This window comes from Bos javanicus, chromosome 10, assembly GCF_032452875.1.
Source record: "Bos javanicus breed banteng chromosome 10, ARS-OSU_banteng_1.0, whole genome shotgun sequence".
In the NCBI taxonomy this organism is placed as follows: Eukaryota; Metazoa; Chordata; class Mammalia; order Artiodactyla; family Bovidae; genus Bos; species Bos javanicus.
Window position 1 is genome coordinate 3,271,290 of NC_083877.1, and position 24,376 is coordinate 3,295,665.

The 24,376-nt window shown below is 41.2% G+C and overlaps 1 protein-coding gene across 5 annotated transcripts in view; it reads left to right on the top strand.

Annotated features, from left to right (window-relative positions):
• The window catches only part of KCNN2 (potassium calcium-activated channel subfamily N member 2), a 508,283-nt gene that overhangs the window by 342,951 nt on the left and 140,956 nt on the right, over positions 1-24,376 (top strand). The gene's annotated exons all lie outside the window — the stretch shown is intronic.

Below are 24,376 nucleotides of genomic sequence, written 5' to 3' on the forward strand. Positions count from 1 at the left end.
TTCCATTAGGAGTTGCCATTAAATTTAAATTATATTTAATTAATTATAAGTTAAATTAATTTTAAGTTAGTAATTCACAAAGACAGTAGAAGAAACCCATTTTAACTACTACCCAGGCAAAATAAAGATTCACTTGATCCCACATGAGGATGGAAAAATTACATAAGCATGCTTTCAAATTTGCAAAGACTTTGAAAATTGTGAAATTGAAGGATTAAGGATAGAGAAGGAGAATTAGAAGGAGTAAGAATATCTAGAGGTAAGTAATAAGACTGCACTAGCCAAAGAAGGCAAGCACATTTGAACTCTAAAATTTGAATAATTTACACAGGTCCATCTTTAATTCAACACTAGTGATCATGGGCTTTTGAGATTCTTTGAATATTTTAAAGTAATACTAAAATGTAACTTACACATAAGAGTATCTTTTCATTTTGACTAGAAGGAAAATGCTTGAGGCTGGGGAACGAACTAGGTCTAATGGCCATTTGACTTGGTTTACCAGATGAGAAGCCTGTGATCAGAAGAGGTGACCTGCCTGCCAGATGCCACAGCTAGACAGTACAGAGCCTGACTGCCCTGTTCCGCTAGCCCCCACCCATCATGCTTCCCGCTGCGCTCTGCTACTGCGTGTCAGGAGCCCGGAAACATGACATGTCTGTCCTCTCTAAACCCAAAAGTTTGATATTTGAATTGGGATAAACTTACAAGATTTTTCCAAAATCTTCATAGGTATTTATGAAAGTCAAGTAGCTAATTTTTTTTTTTTTTTTTTTTAAGACTAGTGCAGTTTTACTTAATCTATGTTGGAAAGAGACCTAGCTGTTTTTTTTTTTGGTGTTTGGGTTTTTTTACTTAGACATCAGCTTTCAGATTATTCCTGTTCCTTCTGAAAAACACACAGCTGAACAGACACTCATGGTGAAGAACATCTGGTGGTGTTAATATCAAGAACAAACTGTCTTCTTGAAAGCACTCATTTTTTATTGGGAAATTATTTTGAAATAACTTATAAGAGTTTGAGAGCTCCAAACACTGGCCGGATGTTAATTATGTGTTGTAAAAAAATTTTGATCATATTTGATAACACTGTTGAAACTTAAAGTAATACAAATAAAATAAACCATATTTTTAAAAATCACTTTACACTTGAAAGAATTCCACTCCTGGCTAATTTTGAGGATAATTTCTGTTATACAAATGCATAGATATATTGATTAGAGTATGTATATAGCACAGGTGTTAAAAATGAAGACATGAATGCTGCACCTAAGGATTATAAGCACAGTGAACCTCTTGACTGCTGTGGCAGCATAAATATCACAAAAAGTTAGATTTTTAAAAATTGGTGATGCATGGTTTCTACCAAACCAACCACACTTAAGATCAAATTAGATGCTCGGGTGATATCATTTAGTTGTTTGGATATAGCTATTACTGTTTAATCTTGAGAGATTTTTTTTCTCCAGCTAAAGTTACAAATTTTATCTGAGCTGCATTTAAAAATATATATATATAAAAAGGAAAAGGACAAAATAAATATGGAGACCCTGAGCTAGAAATCAAGAACCACAAAAGTGTGTTCTAATTCAACCAGAGAGTAGAGTCAGTGATTGCTTCTGAAATACTTCACTCTGAAACACAGTGAAGTCAAGTGCACAGGCTAATGTATCCATGTGTGGAAAGTGGTGAAGTGTGCCCTTTTTAACTTACTGATGTCATTGGTATAGATGTACTTCTTTCATAAGTTTTAAGCAAATATGTACTTCTCAGTTTATTATTAAGAATCCCAAGTATATTGATTAGCTTTGAGTTAAAGAACTCACTGTAGGGGTCATGCCACCATTCAAAGCATGTTCCTGGACATAGCATTCAGTCTTACGTGACACTTAATCTTTTTCTTGTTAGCACAGCAGTATGTTGGTTGGGTAGTGAGAGCTAGCTAGTATGGGTTTTTGGTGCATGGTAGGATTTCTCACTGCACTCAGAAAAAATCAGTGTTAAAGCCAGTGTTCTGTCTGGCTGTCCACTAGAACTTCTTTTGCAAAGCTTGGGGAGGCCCTGACATTTCCATGAAGAACCTTGGAAAGCAAGTCAGTGTGACCTTTTATAAAATGTTTATAAACAGTCTGTCAAAATTAGATGGTTCAGGTGAGTCATGGATGGAAGTGGTTGAATTAAAATAGTGTGATAGGGAGGCTTTGTAAGGACTTAGCTCAGTACATTGCAGCTTTGCTGTCATTTTTCAGTACCACAGACAGCTCAGTGCACCAGCTCAATGCATAGTCTGCTCATTTCACTAATTACTTTTACACCCCTGCCCACAAACAAAAATGAAGTCACTCTTTGGGGGTGGGTGGGTCAGAATGCTTATGTAAAATCAGGTTTAGCGGGGCACATTATCAGCCAAGTAGATGTTGCTGCTGCTGCTAAGTCGCTTCAGTCGTGTCCGACTCTGTGCGACCCCATAGACGGCAGCCCACCCGGCTCCCCCGTCCCTGGGATTGTCCAGGCAAGAACACTGGAGTGGGTTGCCGTTTCCTTCTCCAATAAGTAGATGTTAGGTTTTCTCAAATAGATATTTGACTTTCCTATATTCAGCAGCAAAATTTAAAAATTATGAATTGATATGTAAAATAAATTTTAGCAAATGCCTTTTGTTGCAATCTTCTGACAGAGAAAAAGTACTATGGGGATTGTTTTATACACTTTGGAAAGGTCACCTAATACTAAATAAGTAGCTTCCTCATCTCAAGTACAAGATCAAATAATAGGGAAAACAGAGGCATGATTTCCTGTGACTTTTCTTTTTCTTGCCCTTCTTCTTTGATGGAATAAGAACAAAACAATGCTCAAATGCTCTTTAAGATCTTTAATATCAAATAAGTTGAATGTAGATTTCACTTTATCTTTTCAACTTTAGTGTAGTTGAGTTTCTCTTGTGAAAGGAATTCTAGTTGAAAGAACTATTTAGTATTTTTGAGACAGGCAAATACAAGATTGGGAAGAAAGCATCTTGGACGATCTTTCTGGTTCTTACAAGATGTGGCAAAATGGAGTGTACTATACTTAAAAGTTGAAAACACTTTTGTTTCCTTGATTTTGTTTTGGTAATATAGTTATATAATAAAGAGGACTAGAGAAAACACTGATTTTTCTTTGGTATCTTTTGCAGTAGAGTAACTATGCATTCTTCTTCAAATTAGCTTTTCAGAGATGGATGCTATAGATCTCAAACTGGAAAGGCAAAAATTAAAATTTCTTTATACTCGTGCATGTAGGCCACACAAAGGAGAAAGGAGTGACTGAGAACAGGAACTTTAACAAACTCTGAAGGCTCCTGGACTGGTTGGGGAGGGATGGTTAAGTGTCCACTGAGTAGACTGTGGCTCCCCTGTGGAGGGGGCGGGGGAAGGATGCTTGCTTTTGTATTCCTGCAGAGAGCAACTAGATACTTCCAGACCATACAGAAAATGCTGCATATAGTTGCTATTCTTGTGAGTAAAATAATAGTAAATAAATATACATAGTAAAAATAACTGGTACAGAAGAGCTTAAAATAAATATGATAGTCACATTCTCAGTCCTGTTTTTCATAAACAACCACTTTTAAATTTCTCATGCATTTCTCCAGAATCTTAAATAATGAATATTTACTTGTGTTGAGAGACACGCACAGGGCTTCTCTTGGTGACTCAGCAGAAAAGAACCCACCTGCCAATACAGGAGACTCAGGTTTGATCCCTGGGTCAGAAGGATCCCCGGGAAAAGGAAATGGCAGTCCACTCCAGTATTCTTGCCTGGACAGGGGAGCCTGGCTACAAGTCCATGGGATTGCCAAAAAGTTGGACACCACTTAGCAACTCAACACCAACAGAGACACACGTGCTCTGCTTTCATTGCTGATATATTTTGGTTTTCTTCATCAGCACGTGGAGGCCTGTCTCAGCCTTTTTCCGCTGTTTGTTACCCCATTGTATGGATACACTGTGCCTTACTGACAGGCCTTTGGCGTTTTCTAGGCTTTTGCTATTATAAGCCATAATAAAACATACATGCTTATTTTAATCTGCTAATTAGAGAATGCACATATGATAAATGTCCAGCAGACAGATTGTTAAGTAGAAGGGAGTTTGTATTGTAAATGGAAAGGTACTGCTCCCCAATCCTTTAGAAAGATCTTCAGAGTTTTCATTCTCTGCTTCCCCACACATTATTTCCCCACAACATTGTTTACATTGAATGTTATAAAAAGGAATTTTAAATAACTTTGGATTTGCAAAGTTTACTATTTTCTTGAAAAATATTTTTTGTGAAAAATTCCTTAAGGACAAAGCTCACGGTCTCATAGGGTTATTTGCAACATTTTGCAGTGTCTAGTGGTACGTTATTGAATCCTCTGACAAACTGGCCAATCCTTGTCAAGTTACCATCAGAAGCAAATATTTGCCAAATTTTTTTTTTTTTTAACTTAAACTTTGGAGATAAAAGAAGGTGAAAGAGTAGAAGGAATGGTCTTCAAGTTGTCCTTCGATCTCTCCCATATCTACAAGGCGGAGAAACATTAACTCATTTTAAGACTGAAAGGCTGTGAGGTGGGTGCCTTGCTTATATTGCTTTGTGGTGTGGTGGGCAGCTCCGTGACCTCTGTCTGTACTGCCATCAGCTTCTGCCTCAGTTGTAATGAGACTCTGAGTCCCTCTGACTTCACGTATACCCTGTAGTAACGAAATCACTCAGGACTAATTTCCTCCACCTGCCCGTGTAAAGATCTCTGCATTATTAATGGGTGTGACACTAAATAAAGCAATCCTGCTGTGTTTACAGAGCAGCATCACAAATGAATGAAGACTGGAACTTTAGGTTTACTGCAAGTGGGTTCGCTTGCTCTGCCAAGTCGTTTCTGGGCCATGTTTTTTTTCTGCTCGGTAAGAGGGCCACTGTGGGCTGTCATCGTCCCAAACCACATCTGGCAGGGTGGACAGAGGAAGCCGGCACTGATTTAACTTCAGGGAGTTACTTTTGGTCAGGGTATAAAGTGGTTTCATGAGGCTATTTTAGAGAGAATTTCTGCTCATTAGAAAATAATATGATGTTTGCTACTTGGGGAGTATATTTTTAACCCGAAACTCCTTTAGAATTCTCTTTTTAGAACTGGAAAGACCTGAAGTGTTATCTGGCCCAGGATCCCAGCCGGCATGCCATCTCAGATAAAAGTAGCCACCCCGTATCTGCCCGAACCCTCTCACCATGATGGTCAGTTTGTCAGTACAGGCTGGCCCATTGGCAGACAGCTCTTACTTTTAGGAAGGTTTTCCTTATGTTGGGGTGAAGTCTTCCCATATTCAACATTTAATAGTTTTTGAGGTCTGCTAATACAATGAGAAATAAGACAATCAGGTTCCTTCTCTCCTGGAACTGACATTCCATGCAGGCGGGCTAAGGAGAGAGACAAAAATTAAGGAAGAACATCCTTAGAAGTTGTGATAAGTTGTGTCATAAAGCCCCCATAAAAGGGACTGTGGTAGAAAATCATTAGGGGCCAACGGTTGTCATCAGATGGGGTGATTATGGGAGTATTCTCCAAGGAAATGACTTTTAAACCAAGATAGAAAGTAAAGGAAGTTATCAGTTACTGGCAGAGTCTGGAGGAAAAACCTTTTCCAAGTCCTAGTGACTGAAAAGGATTTCTTGCACTTACACAACTGAGAGCAAATCAGTGTAGTCCAGGCAAGGGGACAGTGGTACTGGGTGGTGTGAGGGTTGTTATACTGAAGGGTCCTGAGCCCATACTTTGTGATACCTTCTTCAAAGTGCATGAGACCATCATTGAAGCAAAGACGAGTCACAATCCAGCTTCCTGTTTAAACATATGTTTTGTTTGGTGGGGTGCGGCGGGGAGGCTCTGAGGAGATTGGTCTGGAGACCATTAGACTCTTAATCAACTCACATTGTAGAGATGATGCTCAGTTGGCTTGGTTAACAGCAGTGGAAATGAGGGGAAATGGTCTGGTTTGAGACCCAAGTTGGAGGAAGAATGGACGTTTTAGTGATTGGCTATGACAGGTGAGGGCAAGGGATGATGCAAAGATGATCCCCAGGGTTCTGGTTGGAGCATCTGAGTGTGTGATGCTGAAGGCGGAGGACTCACACCAAAGGGTAGGATGTGGAGTCAGGGTTGCTTCTGATGGAAGTGCTTCTGATTATACAAGAGAATCTTGAATTCAGAGGAAATGTATGGACTAGAAATTTAAGTTAGCAAGTAATCAGCATAGAGGCTATTTAAACCCATAGGAATAGATAAAATCACTGAGAGAAAATAGATGAGAGAAGAAGGTGGAGAGTGGATCAACCTCTGACATCTAGAGGTTTTGTGAAGGAGGAACTAAAGAAAAGAAATAAGAATGACTTGTCCTTGAGGTGGAGATGGGAGTGTTGAAAGGTGGGCACAACGCTGTGTACTGAACACTGTGAAGTCTGTTAATGTCGGGTAAAGAGGTGCCTTTTGGATTCGATGAGTTGAAGTCATCCCTGACTTTGATGAACAATTTCAGCAGAACAGTAGAAACAGAAACCAGACTGCGTTTCCAGTATAACAGGCTAAGTCAATCCTCCCTGCAAAGAATTGCAGAACAAACATTTCAACGTTGGTTGCTGCTGCTAAGTCGCTTCAGTTGTGTCCGACTCTGTGAGACCCCATAGATGGCAGCCCACTAGGCTTCCCCGTCCCTGGGATTCTCCAGGCAAGAACACTGGTGTGGGTTGCCGTTTCCTTCTCCAATGCATGAAAGTGAAAAGTGAAAGTGAAGTTGCTCAGTCATGTCCGACTCTTAGCGATCCCATGGACTGCAGCCCACTAGGCTCCTCCGCCCATGGGATTTTCCAGGCAAGAGTACTGGAGTGGGGTGCCATTGCCTTAGGTCTCTTTAAATGCCTCCTATTTAAACAGTATCAATTCCTTTGAATATTCCTGATCACACTTAGGATGTCCCTGATCCTATCCTTCTGGACTTCGACTCTGTTTTGTTGAATTCCGTCTTTGAATAAGAAGGTCAGAAATGTATTCAGTATTTTCAGGTAACATCTGCCGGTGAACTTGTTACCTCCCTTTGTCAAAAATGCTTCATTGTACCAACTGTTATTTCCTCTAAAATGGTCTTTGCTTCACACAAACTGTTGCCAAGTACACTTGTAGAATTGTTACTGAATTGAACGTATGGCTTTACATTTATTGACTCTGTTAAATAGCATCTTGGTTTCAGATGAGTGTTTCAGCCTGTCAGAATTCTTTGAACTGTAATTGTGATGTTTATTTGACACACACTTTATTTAGGTATGGAAAATGCTGTGTATGGATTGGTTATGGCATTGGCAAAACTCAAATCAGTGCTCAATTCTGTTCCAGAAACATGGTCAGTATTAGTGGCTGTCACCCCGCTTGCCCACACTCACCTCTGCCCCTAGCTTCTCACTAGTCGTGACTTTGAAAAGCGTACCTGAGAAACGCATGCCCAAGGCATGAGTGAGCCACAGTCAGAGCTGAGAAGCAGGACCTTCTCTGCAGTTCGCCATCTGCTCAGCCGTGGTATTTGGTTCGGCCTTTCATGTCATAACAACTCTGTGGGCCCTGACTATAGGGCAGCCTACGTTTCTCAACAAGAATGTCATGAGGACTGTCAGATTCTGTGCTGAAATCCATGTATTCTGTGCTGATGATCAGCCAGTGTATTCATGATATCCAAGAAGGAAACAAGACTCATGGGCTTGTCATTTTAAGAATGAAAATATATTAGGCTTTATGACCAAATGCCTTTTCTCTTAAAAATTTTGATTTTCTCTCCAGATGATAAAATTAATAAATATTTATGTTAGAAAATCTATAAAACATAGATAATGTGAAAAGAATGCTAGTTTAATCTCACCACCCAGAGACAAGTATTATGATGATAGAATGTGTTTATATGAAGTACATGGACCTGATATTTGCTATATATTAGTATAAAGAAATTTATTGTTCTTTTCATGTAATTTTCTATTCATGTCCCCATGCCATTGGCTATTCCAGTTTTTTTGCATCATATGGTATATTCAGTTTAATCCTTTCCCTTATTTTTGGACACTTAAAAAAATTAGAAAGAAAAATTAAAAAGAACCTATTATAAATATTTATATAATAAATACTTTGCAAATGAGTTTATATAAGGATGTCTAATGATTTCCTAAGGATAAATTTCCAAGGCAGTAATTACTTAAAGGATATTATTTAAGACAATTGAGAATTTGTCAAATCATCCTCCCAAAAGTTTATATCAGTTCGTTGATTTTGAAAGTACTTACAAACCGCTTCGTTAAATATCTGATATAATTGTTTTCTGGAGTGTCTATGTTCACCTTACTGGTTCATGTTTTGAGTACTGTCCTACTTTGTGAATCTAGAAATGTGCCTCCCTGGAGCCTCTTATAGCTTCTTATTTCTCCTTGATTTTGGTTTCTGAATCTTGGCTAACCAGGTTTGTCGAAGGGTAGTTGTGCTTGATAGAGTTTGTATAGAAATGATGCAAAAGCAGTATTGGAAGATAACTTTGTCCACAGATGTTCCCAATCTTTGTTATTCTAGGAAGCTGTGAAAACCATAATTTCCGAAATTGTTCTCTGCAAACTTCCCTGCTGAGCAAAGCATCAGACTCTCTTTTGAATTGTTTACTGTGTTTTGCAGCATCGTCCTGTGGCTTTGTGCACTGACTCTAAAGCCATCCGCCTGGGCTCACACCCAGCTCTGCCGCTGACTAGCAGTGTGACCTTGGGCATGCTACGTGGTCTCAGTGTGACCTTGGGCATGCTGCGTGGTCTCTCTGCACTTCGCTGTCCTTGTCTGTGAAATGGGGACTATAGAGTACTTCTCTCATCGGGTTGTTGTGAGAGTTGAGTGTGCCTGTGTGTGTAACTGTACACATATATATGTGTCACTTAGAACGCTGCCTGCTGTGTGCTGAAGGCTGTTTAGGTGTCACTGCTGGTCACTGTTAGCTGCTTTGGGGGTTGTCGGGGTGGAAGGGGAGGAATTGGAGCACAGCCTCCATGGGCTTTGGGAAACAGTGGTGATATTTTTTTCTTCTTTTTCAAGTCTTACAGGAGGGAACAGAAAGAAAAAGGTGTGCATTCAAAACAGGGTTCAGTAGTTTATTAACATTTAAACTCAAATAGCTGTTGTGTGTGTTCTTTTTTTAACAAAAGCTTTGCTCTCCATTAAGGACAGCCAATTTTTTTTTTAAACTGAGTTAGTTCAGATTCTCCCTGTGGGCAGGTTGGCCATCTGAGGAAGTAAGTGTACATTTTGGTTGTCAGGTTTCAGATCAGTAAACTAGTGTTAGAGTACTATGATGTCAGGCTCACCATTTTTACAAAAATAGCTGTTTTGCCTGTAAACCTACTATAGGTTTGGCTTCTCGCTGGAAGCAAGGTTCTGTGTGAGCTACATTAACTCCTTCAGGAACCCAGGTCACAGCTTGATGGCATCTCCATCTAATTAGGACCCTGGTGACTTAAAGAGTTAAGTACAGCACCCTGAAAAGTAAGCAAAGGGAATAATTTGTAATGGAAAATTCTGATAGGAAATCCCTGCTGAAAGGTTAAGAGGTAATAAACAACCAAAGGCATATGTAGAAAGGATTGTAATTGACAGCATTTCTGTCTGTATTCATTTGAAGGTTTATGATATATTTAAATCTTTTTTCTGGATTAGGTTTATCTCTGTTAAATTTTGTTTAGCATGCCACCACCCTCAACCATTGTGCTTGGAGTACATTGGTTGGAAAGAATTGAGAAGAATTTTGTGTGTCAATATGACAAGTAATATCTCAAAATACTTGTTGTTCAGTGATTGGGTTTACTTTTATCAGATGGCTTATATCTCCCCTTCTGTTTCATTTCCAATGACCATTACTTGCATCTGTATTATGCCTATCTCTCTTTGTGAACAATGAGTTAGTAATGTGTGTACTATAGTGTTGGGTGAGTTTTCTTTTTTGCTTTTTGAGTTTGTGAAACACATGGGAATTTAGACATTATATACCTTAAACTGAACTGTGTCAAGGAATTGTAACAGCCAGTGTTTTACATCTGTAACTTGCCATGTGCTTGCTTGACTGTCTGAGCATTGTTACCTGGTTATGTATTTACCCATCGTGGTTATCCAGAAGGTGTTAAGATGAAGTTTTTACAAAATAATCTGACTGTAGAAACCCTTACTGGTTTTATCCACTGAGGTGGTCTTCTATCAGAAAATTTTGGTCTTCCAAGGAAATTGTGTGTAATATTTATATATTGGTTTTGACTCTAACATACTGAATTTGGGGAGGAGGCATTAAGCAGTGTAGTATGGTTTTCATGGTCTCGAGCAGTGCTTTTCTGAGGATAGTGTCTGCTGTCAAGAGGGTTAAAAATACACAGTGCTAATCCTTAAACTGCTTAAAGTTTTCATGAGTGGTCAAGGGAAATTGTATCCTAGTACTGGGTTTATTTTTAAGGTCACAGATTACTTAAAATATTGAAAAACAATAATTGGGCTGAATATTTATTGAAATTGGATGCATGTAAAATGATACAAAAGTGATGGCTGTGAGATTTATAATAGTTACCTCATGCGTTTTCACAGATGTATCTAGTGCTTCTAGTCATATATTCAAGCAAAATTGTTGACTGAACACTTAATTTCATTTATTTGGATTTAATTATGAAATTTAAGATGAAAGTCTTGGCTTCTAGGAACTTGCCTTAGGTCAGTTTTCATATTGGTAAATCCCCCCCACATTTGGAAAAAGTTGTTATATCAAAGAGCATGAATTGCTATCTGTCCTTTGAAGCAAAAATAGCTTAAGATATGTTTATTTAGTTAAATGTGTGATTCATTTAAAGCTTCAGCTTACTGCTTAAACTTGTGGGTAATGTAAATTTTGATGGTATTGTTGAAAATTATTTTGCAAAGAATTTTACTTCTTTCCCACTAGTATCTTAGTCAAGAATCCTCACTCTTTGTTCTCATTTGTCTGTGTCAAAGAGGATACTTAATGAAAATGCATTGGGCAGACTCAAAAATTAAGCAATAGTGATATGAAGAGAAATCTCTAATTTGCTTGGGGCGGGGAGAGGCAACAGTACCATATTAAGGCTGAAAACTACTTTTCAAAATATCCTTGATTTGCAATTCACTAGCTCTTGTAGGTTTTTTTTAATATCATTTTTTTAAGCTTAATCTTCTGTATTCTTGTTTTTTTCTTTCAGCGTATCTGCTTGACACAGTCATTTTTTATCCTTTTTGACAACGTACCTACTTTTCAGTTACTACGTTTGGGCCGTGTTCTGCCTCCCGCCTCAGAGTGGGTCCCTTGGGTGCTCTGTACATTGGGGATGCAGATCCAGCCCCCTCGCTTCACGTTCACTCCCTCACTTAGTCTGAGACTGTGTACACAGGTTGCTTCTGTGGCAGCTATTCTGAAATCGTGAATCCATCAAGTGTGTCTTATTGCAGTTTTATACAACTGGCCACAGAGGAGAGCAGATGTGTGTTTAGGACTTTGTCGCTCACGCCCGTGTCAAAACATCTCGGGCAAAGACCACGGAGCACATTCAGTAGCGAGCATTTTCTCTGCAGTGTTTGCCTAGAAACAAGAGGCCTTCTCTGCACTGTTGTACATGAGCACATGTCATCACAGTGAGATGACTGATGTGGTGGAGGGTGGGATGAAGGCTCGTCTTCAGGATCTGAACTGTGGCGTATTGCCATAGGGAAACCAGATTCAACAAAGATGAACAGGATCAGGCCGGGTGGCTGGTGGGGTGGAGGTGACGAGCTCAGCCGCCCCTGTACGGTATGTCCTACCTGCTCTCCCAGGCTGAAGATGAACTGTTGTTAATTGGCTTTCTTTTCCTCTCTCCTCTGGTGGTATGCTGATGACCTGTACAGTTACAATGGGATCAAAAAACATTGATGACTTTCACCCTTTTTTCTTAAACACAGTGGGAAAAATGACAAAAATGCTACAAATCTGGTCCACTTTACCAAGAAGACAAGAACAGGGGAATTTCCAAATCATCTCATTGACTTTGCTTTAAATTTGCCCGTTGAATCCTTCCTTTGAGGAGCAGCCCTGCCTACCCAGCAGTCTCTGAGGTCCCTGCTGGGTGTGTTTACATAAGCACCCCTCTCAGCTCCTCCAGCCTTGTTTGCACTGGGGAATATTCCGGGGGAGCACATGCTGTGTTCTGAGATTTCCAGCCACATCGGGATTCCCTAGCTGACTCTGAACCTGTGGGCTGAGTTGAGGAGCTCTCCGCACCCTTGGGTGCCACTGTTGTTGGAGGGAGGAGATGGAGACATAGATAGAATATTTTCCAGTCGTGGAAAATGCATGCATCACATCGGACACTTGTGCTTCTGTTTATGCTAAGTGTTAAAGCTTTGTGTAGTGTAGACAAGCCAGTGCCTAGACATGACCCAGCTGTCTGGCAGGGCCAGCCGCTGTCCAGCAGAGGCTGGGGGCAACAGAAGGCATGCCCTTTGCCCTTCCCCCCAGAGGACAGTGGAGGTTAGGAGGGGCTGTGTCGGCCCCGTTGATCTGGACAGCCACGGGGGCCTCTGAGAAGCAGCCCCTGGGTGGTGGTCACCCCTGGCTTTGGATCTGGACAGATTGCAGTCAGAACTCAGATTGGAGTCGGAACTCAGCCTCACCCTGGGTGACCATGAGAAGGAAATGTGACCCCTGGGAGACTCATTTCTTTATTTGTAAAATGGAGATGAGAATTACGTCTGTCTCACTAGACTGTTTTGATGATTCAATGAGACAGTGTTTATGAAAAACCTAGTATAATATGACACATTCAGTAAATGTTAACCCTTTCTCTACTACTCTTCCACCATTGCTATTATTAAGCAAGTATCATAGACCGAGCAGGGAAGCAGAACCTAGAGTCTTGGAGGTTCTCAAAGTGGGAAGGGGATTGGATAATAACGGATAATATTTCAAGGAAGTTAAACAAGTTCCGATAACAGGGCGATTGGGCAGAGAAGACAGATACTTGATTAGTTAGGGCAGGGGGTTGGCAAACTAGAGCCCATGGGCCAAATCTAGCCTCGTGGGTAAATCCAGCTTGCCTGTTTGTATAAAAAAAGTTGTATTGGCACACATTGGCATGCCATATACAGCTGCTTCTGCACTACAGCTTGTGCTACCAGCAGAGCTGAGTACAAGGAGACCATTTGGCTGCAAAGCCAAAAATATTTACTTTACAGAAGAAAGTTTGCTGACCGTTGAGTTAGAGCCCAGGCTGGTCAACAGAGGCAGAGAGAAACATACACAGGTGTGTTTCTCTCTGCCTCTGCCTCATAGCTTACTTTATTCTTTGCTCCAATTTTAGCCTTCTTTTTAAAAATTGTTTATTTGTAATTTCTGTTGGAATATAGTTGCTTTAGTTGTGTTAGTTTCTACTGTACAGCGAAGCGAATCACCTGTACATATTGTACATCTCCTCCTTTCTGGATTTCCTTCACATTTAGGTCACCACAGAGCACTGAGTAGATTTTCCTGTGCTATACAGTAGGCTGTAGTCAATGATCTGTTTTATATATGCTGCTGCTGCTGCTAAGTTGCTTCCGTCGTGTCCGACTCTGTGCGACCCCGTGGACTGCAGCCTACCAGGCTTCTTCGTCCATGGGATTCTCCAGGCAAGAGCGCTAGAGTGAGTTGCCATTTCCTTCTCCAAGTTTTATATAGAATAGTGTATATATGCCATCCTCAGTCTCCCAATTCATCCCACTTCCCCTTTTCTCCATCCATGTCCACACAGTTGTTCTCTACGTTTGTGTCTCTATTTCTGCTTTGCCAATAGGCCCATCAGCACCTTTTTTTCCAGATTCCACATATATGGATTAATATGCAGTATTTTTGTCTTTCTGACTCAGTGTGATAGTGTCTAGATGAGCAGAGGTTCAGGTAGCACAGCTCACACCTGGGAAATGCAGATTTCTGCTGGAGTGAGGTCCCCGCTGTGATCCAAGCCCTTGGGCTGCCTGTAGGATCTGCACTCTGGGATGGAGGGGAATGGCCTGGGGGAATTAGAGTTCTGTCATCTTCGCTGAATAGAATAGTTGTGGGAGGAACTACTTTCACGGGGAGTCTGAGCTTTGCAACTCAGAGTCCTTTCTGGTGACCAGTGATGAGACACTGGGCGTGCCTGACCCTTAGAGTGAAGTTTCTCAGTCGTGTCCGACTCTTTGTGACCCCCATGGACTGTGTAGCCTGCCAGGTTCCTCCATCCATGGGATTTTTCCAGGCAAGAATACTGAAGTGGGTTGCCATTTCCTTCTCCAGGGGAATCTTCCCAACCCAGGGATCGAACCCAGGTCTCCCACATTCCTGGCAGACCTCAGTGCCCTGTAAATTAGTCTCTGCAAAGCTAGGTGGGGGATGGTTTACATTTTCATGATCTTGTTGGTGGGGCTGGTCTCCACCAAGAAGAGAGGCTCATTTGTTTCAAATTTTTAAAAAAGGGTTTTAACTCTACATTCTATCATGCACACACACACACGTCATTATTAACATGGGAAGCAACACAGAATCTTGCCTTTTTTCTTTAGGTCTGGAATTCTGGCTACATGTATAATGTACTAAGTATGTGTACTCCTGTTCTCTAGTGATTCAAGTTATATTTCCTGTCCATCATCTCCATTCTCAGCTGCCTGCTGGACAGCTCCCCTCTTACCATTCCCAGGCCTCTGCCTTGCCCTCTCCTGCCCGCTGTCCTCACAATGGTGGTCCACCTAGGGCCCCACTGAGGACCCTTGCTCTTTCCTCCACACAACTCTCCTCCCTAACCCTTGTCCCCAGTAGAGTCAACAGGTCCTACAGGTGTTTCCACCTCAGTGTCTTTTACATTACTTCTCCTTCCTAGTCACATTCTCAAGGACTTTAGTTCTGTGTTTCCCAAACTTTTCATGAAATATATTTATATACTGTATAGCAGTTATATATTATTTTATTTTTCATATTTTAATATTTACATACTTTTATTTTTATTCTGTATTTATGTTTTTCTTTAAATCAGCTCTCTTCTTTTAGCCTAATCTTAATAATATCTATGAAATTGTAGTGTAATTGCATATGAGACTTTCCTGGTCTACCTGCAACACAGGAAACACAGGAGATGTGGATTCGGTCCCTGGGTCGGGAAGATCCCCTAGAGAAGGAAATGGCAACCCACTCCAGTATTCTTGCCTGGAGAAGTTCATGGACAGAGGAGCCTGGTGGGCTACAGTCCATGTGTCTACAGACACAAGTGAAGCAATTGAGCACACACACACACACACCCATCATAATTGCATATGTTTTCTAACACGTAGTGAATTAAAACTATAAATAAACAACTCAGCCTAGAGTCATCTCAGAGGAACACATCAAGCTCCTTGTGGAAATTTCTGCTTTGGGCGTCACCCTTGTTTTTAGCGTGTGTGAATGTGGTCTCCCTGCTCCCAGTGTGACCTTTCTCCTCCCCTCTCCCACCTCTTTCAGATGGTCCATCTCCCAAGTGCTGCATGCGTGTCTGTCCAAAACATAAACCTGATCCTGTTGCAACAGTTCTAAAATGTTCCCATGGCTCTCTGTTGTTTTCAGGATGACTTTCTTTAATGCAGAAACCCACAACAGGGTTCTCATGATCTGGCCCCCGTCTGCCTGTCAGCCCCATGCAGCCCTGTTCTTATCCCCTGTATATCCTGCCTCTCCTCCAGCAAGACTGAATCACTTGTTCCTGAAAGATGTCACACTGTTCCATGCCTCTGTGCGTGCAGTGCCTTTCCCCTTTATTTGCCTGAATCCTGCTGGTACATGAAAATTCAACTGAGGGATCATCTCTGCCAAGGAAGTCTTCCCTGCCCAGCCCCTTACTCCCTCTGACTTCCCCCACCTTATTTTCCTGGCTACCCTCAAGTTTTATACAGTGATGAAGAATTGATGCTTTTGAACTGTGGTGTTGGAGAAGACTGTTGAGAGTCCCTTGGACTGCAAGGAGATCCAACAAGTCCATCCTAAAGGAGATCAGTCCTGGGTATTCATTGGAAGGACTGATGCTGAAACTGAAATTCCAATACTTTGGCCTCCTGTTGCGAATAAGTGACTCATTTGAAAAGACCCTGATGCTGGGAAAGATTGAGGGCAGGAAGAGAAGGGGACAACAGAGGATGAGGTAGTTGGATGGCATCACCGACTTGATGCACATGGGTCTGGGTGGACTCCGGGAGTTGGTGATGGACAGGGAGGCCTGGCGTGCTGTGGTTCATGGGGTCACAAAGAGTTGGACATGGCTAAGCGACTGAACTGAACTGAAGAGCCCGGATGAGAAATGAAACTTGATTCAAACCAAGTTTTTCCAACTTCTTACCGATGATTTCTGACAACCTGTTAACTGAGCTTCAGTTTCTTATCTGTAAAATGGGGATAATAGAGCCTCTCGCATGAGATTACCCTGAGGATTTTACTGAGATTTTGTGCTTTGCCCAGTGCTGGGCACACAGTAACCACGCAGACTTTGGCATTCTTATTGTTTTTGTTGTGCTTCCCATCCTTAACCAGGACCTCTGTGATCCTCACTTTCTCTTGGGTCTTTGGGGATAAGGCATCACAGAGTTTGGGGAGGCAGTCAGGCTGGGAGAGAACATGAAGTGCCAGGTACAGCGTGTGGCCTTGGGGGTCCATTACTGGGGGTCTCTATTACAACGGCATCCATCAGTCATGGGTCATGTCTGATTCTGCTTCCCAGGGCTGAGCAGCCCCGTGAACAGCCCTGTAGAGGGTGTATCTAGCGATCATACATCTTGCTGTGATCTCTATGATGGTGAGTGAGCCAGTCATCTCCTCTGTCCCTGTATCACCATCTGGGAAAGCGGGACAGCCATCACTTGACCATGTGTATGAGATGACCTGTCCTAGAGGTGGTGTGGCAGTGTAATACTAACAATAGTTGCATTCACGTGCCTTATCTTAGCATCAGTTCTTTCTACTCTGTTGTATTTTCCTACTATCATTTCTATATCCCAAAAGAAATTTAGCTATTTGTAATTCAGTTTGACTTTAAATCATTAAAACGAAGTATTAAAACACGCAGAAGTGTAGTTAAACATCATTGGTTGAGGTTGTAACAGTGCATTTGTTTCTCTTCCTCATAACTCTATCAAAAGAGATGGATTTTGTACATTTGGCCAAAAGACATGTGAAAATGAACCTATCCAGATATAGCCATGCTGTGATTAGGAAGCCCTGGTCCTTTTAGGAGGGGCTTGTGAACCACGGGACTCTAAGAGGAGACAGGTCAGCTTCCAGCACTTCTGTCTGATGGCAGAACCCTCCTCTTCGGGTCTCCCCTTCATCTCCTGCAAGATGTTTGTGGTGGCTCCCACTGTACTTGTCCTTTTACATCTCGATCCTTAAAAAATACTCTCGGACTTCTTCAGTTCATCACAAACATCACCTTCTCTTTGAAGCCTTGTCTAAGTATTTCAGGCAATTTTTTTCTTTTTCTGTTTGTATTGATTGTCATTCTGTATAATCGAGTATTTACGCCTCCTTGAGTTGTTTTCTGTGGATATGCTTTACCTTTCCATGGGCAGTTACACAACTGTTTTAGCTTCCCTGGTGGCTCAGTGGTAAAGAATCCACCTGCCAATGCAGGAGACAGGGGATTGGATTCCTGAGCTGAGCAGATCCCCTGGATAGAAAATGGCAACCCACAACCCACTCCAGGATTCTTCCCTGGGAAAGCCAAAGGACAGAGGAGCCTGGTGGGCCACAGTCCATGGGATCGCACAAGAGTGGGGCACAACTTAAAAACTAAAACAGCACAACTGTTTGCCCCCAAGCTGCATCATTGTGTGCTGCCATTCAGAACACTGATGGAGCTAAACCAGAGGAGGGGCAAGGCAGGAGCTGTTTCATCTCTGCTGTCCATGTTTTCTTCTGACAGTACCAGATAGTGCTGGGCAGTGATGGGGGCAGGGCATGGTACCTATCCTTTGGTTATGCAGATTTCTCTGTAATCTGATAGAGTATGATCCTCTTCTTGGATCTAGAGACTTGTACTCACAAGAGAATGACAGATTACCATCCTGTTGACAAATGAACCATGAGGTCAGTATTCTTTCATGTATATAACTTTGCCCACATTTTAATCACGGTTCACAAATAGGCTTCAAAAATGGTTGCCCAGTGGGAAGCAACTTAGAAGGCCATGACGTATGTTTCCTTTTTGTTATCCTTTAGCAATAATCTGCAGCTCAAAACTTGCCTTCCATGACTATTTAACATGCATTTTCCAACTTTTCAGTTAGTCCTAATAGGTGACCATTTCTGAGATCTATAATATCTCCATGTCCGCTTCTGTGATGTACAATCATTTGGGAGCTTTAGCAGATTAAGTAAATTGTCTGTTGTGGATATTTGCCAGCCTGAACTCAAGTTATAATTGTCCAATGTATAGGTATCTACATACAATTATTGCTGCCTCTGGGAAAAACAGTAAATCTATCATCTTCTGTCTATTCACGTGCCAGCATTTGTGTTCTCTATTTCCATATGGTTACATTAGGAAACTGCTTTGAGGTATTTGCCTTGATACCTCTTCCTCTGTATGTTAGAGGAAAACAGAGAAAGTTGGTGGAGAAAAGCCATCTTGGGGAGAGTTTCTCTCCCTGACTCAAGAGTCAGTAGCACCCTTGTCTTGGATGAGGTGATGCTCCCCTGGCCCTAAGGGATAGGTGGTGTCTGCTCCCACCTTGCTGGTCATATGTCTGACCCTGGGAATCAGCCACTCCTGGGATTATCAGCTCCTGTGTGAAACCCCTGTAAGTGAACCTGCTCATGTGCAGAACTTCTCTCTGAGCTGTTTGTGTTTAATATTATGTTCCCTGGCTTTAAAATGGTTGGAATAACCATTTCATGAATGTGTGAACCTTCTTGAGTGTAGCCATTGGGGTTCATGGGAACAAATGAGTATCTCAGAAAAGAATTTTCCAAATTGCCCAGGTGGCAAGCTATAATAACCAATATGACCTTTAGTGGAAGAACCATTCAGTTGGGTTGGTGCAGTCACTGGAAGGGTGTTTTTGTTTTTTTTCTAGGCCAGGTTTCCTGTTTCTGAATCTGAGCCTCAGGCTACAATGAGGTCTGTGTATGTTTTGACCCTATATTTTCTTATTGCTCTTGGTATTTGATAATTATATCAAAAATTAAATGTGATGACTAAGGTAATGGTGAGATGAAAGTGATATTTCTTAAGGAATATGCAAAAAGATTGACTACCTGAAGATAAATATGGTCTTAGAAAGATGAGAGAGACAAAGGGGAGATACTGGAAGACTTAATAAGCACTGAATGCTTTGAATGGATATGGGGTAGGAACAGAAGATCCCCTACACTAATGTGGAAATTGTTGAGCCATATGAAATAGAAGTCAGGATTTGTTAGCTACATGCTTAATGGCTATTCCTTGGAGAGGTGAAATAACTAACAGACATCAGGATAATCAGTGTGCCAGTTACATACCTACTGTGAACAGGCACTGTGCTGAGTACATTTATAAATGTTGCCTCATTTTATCTAGATTGTAATTCTTATTCAGCTAGTGAGTAGCAAAGTTGAGAATGAAATTGAGATCCAGGACTTCAAAAGTTCTTTCCTCCTGCAAAATGACCCTTACTTTTAGCTGTGATTTTATCTGAAATATATAAGTAAAATGCTACTTTCTGTATCAGCTATAATGATAAAATAGCATAACCATTTCTTGAAAATGGACAATGTTCAAGCCTTTGGCTCACTTTAACGTAGATGAGGGAGATTTTTCCTCTGAATTTTACAATGTGCTTTTCACTTCACCACCGTTGATACAAGGAGACTGTGGAAGAGCAATCTTTATCCATAACTAATCATTCTATAAAATATGTCATATTTAGTCTTTTTCATCTGTCTCTAGGGGTTGTTCAGAAAGAGCCACAGTGTTGCCACAGTGTTGGGATAGAAGCCAGTGTTCAATTAGCCATGAAAGTGAAGGAGAGGATGGGAAGGAACACTGATGACTGTAATAAAATCTGGATGCTATATGTGAGTCTGTGCTATATCCATGCTCCACTCTGGGATTCCCATCTTAACCCCCTAATTCAGGTCTTTGACATATTTCCTGAGCATAGCCTTGTGTTCAGCCAAAACAAGTGACATCTTGGGAAACATTTCTTGGGAAGGAGATGTGCATTCTAGTTGCCTGTGGCCAATAGGTTTCCTCTCACCATCAACTCCTGTTGGTTGGTTGTCCATGTAGCACAGCTTTGAGACGGATTCTGGAGGCCACTTTCACTGTCTTAGGAAGCTGATCTTCATAAATGTGGAGTGCATTTAGTGTGGTGGAATGCTCTACCTCATAACATTCATGGTGTGCAGACATGTTGCACCATTTGCTGCTGCAGAAGTCAGGGTCTGAAGACGTAATCGCTGGTCGGGCCTTTGGTCTTCCCCTCCAGCCTGCGTGCCCGTGTTGGCTTCTTTCATTTCTGTCCTCCTCTTCCTTTTTCTTTGCCTCTTTCTTTCCCACCCTTTAACAAAATCCTCTCTCCCTTTCTCTGCAACATTGAACAGAAGTTAAACCAAAGTTAAAAATCAAAACGTTAATTTTTTTCTTGTATTGTTTCCAATTTGAAATGCACAAGTGCATATTCATCTTGTTGTATATAACTGGTATCAACCATGAGAATCGCCTTCAATGCCAATAGTGAATACTGTGCAAGGAAAGCCAGAATCCTCCTCGTGGCCTGTAAGTTTCTTTGTGATCTGATCTTTCCCACTCCTTCAGCTGCGTTCATTAACAGTGCCTCCCCCGCTACACACACACATCGTTGGAACTATCCCAGACTATTTGGAGAGCCAAAACTGTGCTCTTCTTTCAGCTTCTTGTGCCTCTGGGTGTTATATGCTGCAGCTTTGGCCTGGCATATACTACTTTTGTCCACCTGCCTTTGGACCTGGCTTCGGTTTCCCTCTGTGGCAAGCTTTTCCTGACCCCATCAACTGACCTAGTTGCGTTTCTGTGTTAGCACTGTGTCATGATCTAGTGTGGTATGCTGCGATCATAAACCACACGGATGAGGCACGTGGGTAATATGTGTTCAGCCTTTTCTGTGTGTCGGGGAGTATGCTAACAGCCATATTTGGATTATGTTACAGTCGTGTGATAACTTAGTGAGCTAGGTGTTATTATTTTATTGAGAAAAGTGAAGTACAGGGAGTAAAGAGACTTGCTCAAGATCAATCACAATGCTTGAGTGTGGTGGAGCTTTTTCAACAGAAGTGTAGTTGTTGGTTTACACTGATTGTTCTCCCCTGCATTGTGAGGACATTTCCTTGACATCAGGGGCTGTTGCTGATTTCTTTATCTCCACAGTGGCTCAGCTGCAATGCGGGAGACCTGGGTTGGATCCCTGGGTTGGGAAGATCCCCTGGAGAAGGGAAAGGCTACCCAATCCATATTCTGGCCTGGGAAATTAGACCATGGACTGTAGTCTCTCCAGTAGTGGCTGGCATGTTGTACAGGCTCAGAGTGATTGTTCCATTAAATGTGATTGAAGTCTCATTCGTAATGGACTTTCTGGTCTTTCATGGCTGTGAATTTGGGAGTGTAGAAACATATAATAAACTGGTTTTCTGTTTTGGTGGTTCCTCAGACTTTTGCGTATTCCCTGCACATTCAAAAATCATGTATCCTCAATTTCATTTATTGGCAGTAGCCCTAGTTTTGAATTTAATACATTCAGAAGAGTTTGGAACTTTAAAATTCCTGCCATCTGAAGGATTGAGTGGCATTGTTTTTCTCTCATTCTTAATTTCTTTGTCTCTACTGTAAACACCTACTAAAGAATATAAGAAGGTATGGCTGATACTGTTTATAAGACAAAAAACCAGTTGGCTTAATTAACCTCTCAGATTGATTTTGACAGGAATTGGTTCCCCTCTCTATTTACCACCTCTGATTTATCCACAAGCTTGGTGGTTCTGCTTTTTGGTAGAGAACGTTCCTTAAGAAGTAGGTAGATTTTTACTTTTACCTTATTTTCTACAGCCTGCCTTTAGGATGCAGTGTTTTTAGGACTCACTGTCATTCCCAAGAGCATTAGAACAAAATAGACCAAAAAGAGATTCTAGAGAATACAAACTTCATTGTGGCCCCTCTGATTATCTCTTTATTGGAGCACCAAGCAAGTATATTTGCTGGTTTGAATCCAGAGAATACAAATTTGTCATCTTTATTAAACATCAGCTGCTCCAGCCGTGCCTGTCTGGTTTTGCCACGTGGAGGTTCAGAGCTAGTCCCCATGATTCAGACTTAATTACAGGCATGGCTAATTGTAACACATGTGCCACTTTCACTTTTCACTTTCATGCATTGGAGAAGGAAATGGCAACCCACTTCAGTGTTCTTGCCTGGAGAATCCCAGGGACAGGGGAGCCTGGTGGGCTGCCGTCTATGGGGTCGCACAGAGTTGGACACGACTGAAGCAACATAGCAGCAGCAGCAGCAGCAGCGACTTAGCAGCAGCAGCAGCAGCAGCCACTTATTGACTACCTTGTTGTGTTTTCAAATCAGCAAAGTAATAGTTAACATAACAACACACAACCATTGTGAACAAGTAAAAGAGAATGTTTTAAAAAGGAAGTTTTGAGCATTCAACACTAAGCTACAATTCAGTTCATTTTTCGCTTAACCTTGACTGTCATCGGACTGGCTTGACTGTGTTTCATAAAGCTCCATGCTAACTAACTTAGAAGGCTGAACTTAGAAAAATAAAAATAAACAACTAAAAAAGATTCTTCCTTGTGGTTTATACACAGACTTGGGGCTCTTGTTTCATACACTGCTGGGATGTGTTCCCAGTTGCTGAGACTCTGAGCAGCTGAGCTTAAAGAACCATGCTGGTGACTTTCTTCTTTCACAGCTTCTCCACTGGGTTCAGCTTCAACAGAGCCTTTTTGTTGTACATGAGAAAGGAAAGAAGAAAGACTGACCGGCCCAGTGCTGGGAGGGAGGCTCTGAGCCTGTATTGCAGAGGGGTTTCTTCCCAGAGGTACTCTAGGTTTTGTCTGTCAGCAGAGATTTTATTTATCATAGGTGAAACAGAACATTACAGCCAAAATTGAAATATTCTTCATTTTTCTTCAAGTCTCATTTTATCGCTTCCTTCTGTAGTGACGAGGGCCATTCAGAAATATGTGTGCACTTTTCCAGTCCGTGTTTTGATATGTGCACTAAATATACCTGTATTTATGAATGATCTGTAGTATTTGGAATTCTTTACATTTCACAAAGATGCTATGCTGTGTCTGTCATTGTACAACTTGCTTTCTTTTTTTTTCACTCAACACTGTATTTTGAATGTCTAGTCTAGTTCAGTTACATTAGTTATAGCAACTATGCTTTTTGTAACAATTTCTGACATTTACTTTGAGTTAATACTTTCTCATGACTTCTTTCTCCTTTCTTTCCTTATGTTGGGTGATGTGAGGATTTTTTTAATTTATTTTTTCTTTATTTTATATCAAATATGTATATTTTACAGTATCTAAAGTTAATCAGAATTTTTCTCCTTTGTTCATACTGAATCACAACCCCTGGAGGCCTTCATTTAATCCCATACCTCCATCTGTGTTATTGATATCCAGTATTTATAGCTTGCTTTTCTAACCTCATCCAAATTAATCTTTATGATGATGCTGATAACTATAATTATTTGCAATTTTAAATTTAGGCTTACTAGTGTGCTTACTGGTTCCTTCCCTCTTCCAGTTCTATTCTGGGTCCTCTTCCCTTCAGTCTGAGCTTGTAGTATGTTCATTAGCAGCCAGTCTGCTCTTTATCTTCATCATCTTTTTCACCTTTTTTTCCTCTGAAAGAGATTTTACCTATATATAGAGGTATACAGGCTGACCCTTATTTTCTTTAGAACTTTGAAGATTTTAGTCAATTATTCTGTATCAATTTTTATTTTATCAGTCTAGATAGAAGCATTTCTAAAATTTAGAGAGAGGTATCATAACTGCATACTCCTGCCTTCCAAGAGAGGATCAGTCAAAACTCATAGTTATCGTTCAAGGCAGAGCTGTTACTGGAATGTGAGACTGTGTGTGTCGTAATGCAGTGATGGCCTTTGGGTGACTGAGTTGTACAAGATTGTTTGGTCTTTCGTTAAATGAGTCAAGACTGTAGGCTCTTTTGAGACCTTGTGTCTGCTTTTTGTGTGATGTGTATGTTTACTGTGTGTTGTGTATATCTTTCCTCTCTGCCAGGACTTCCT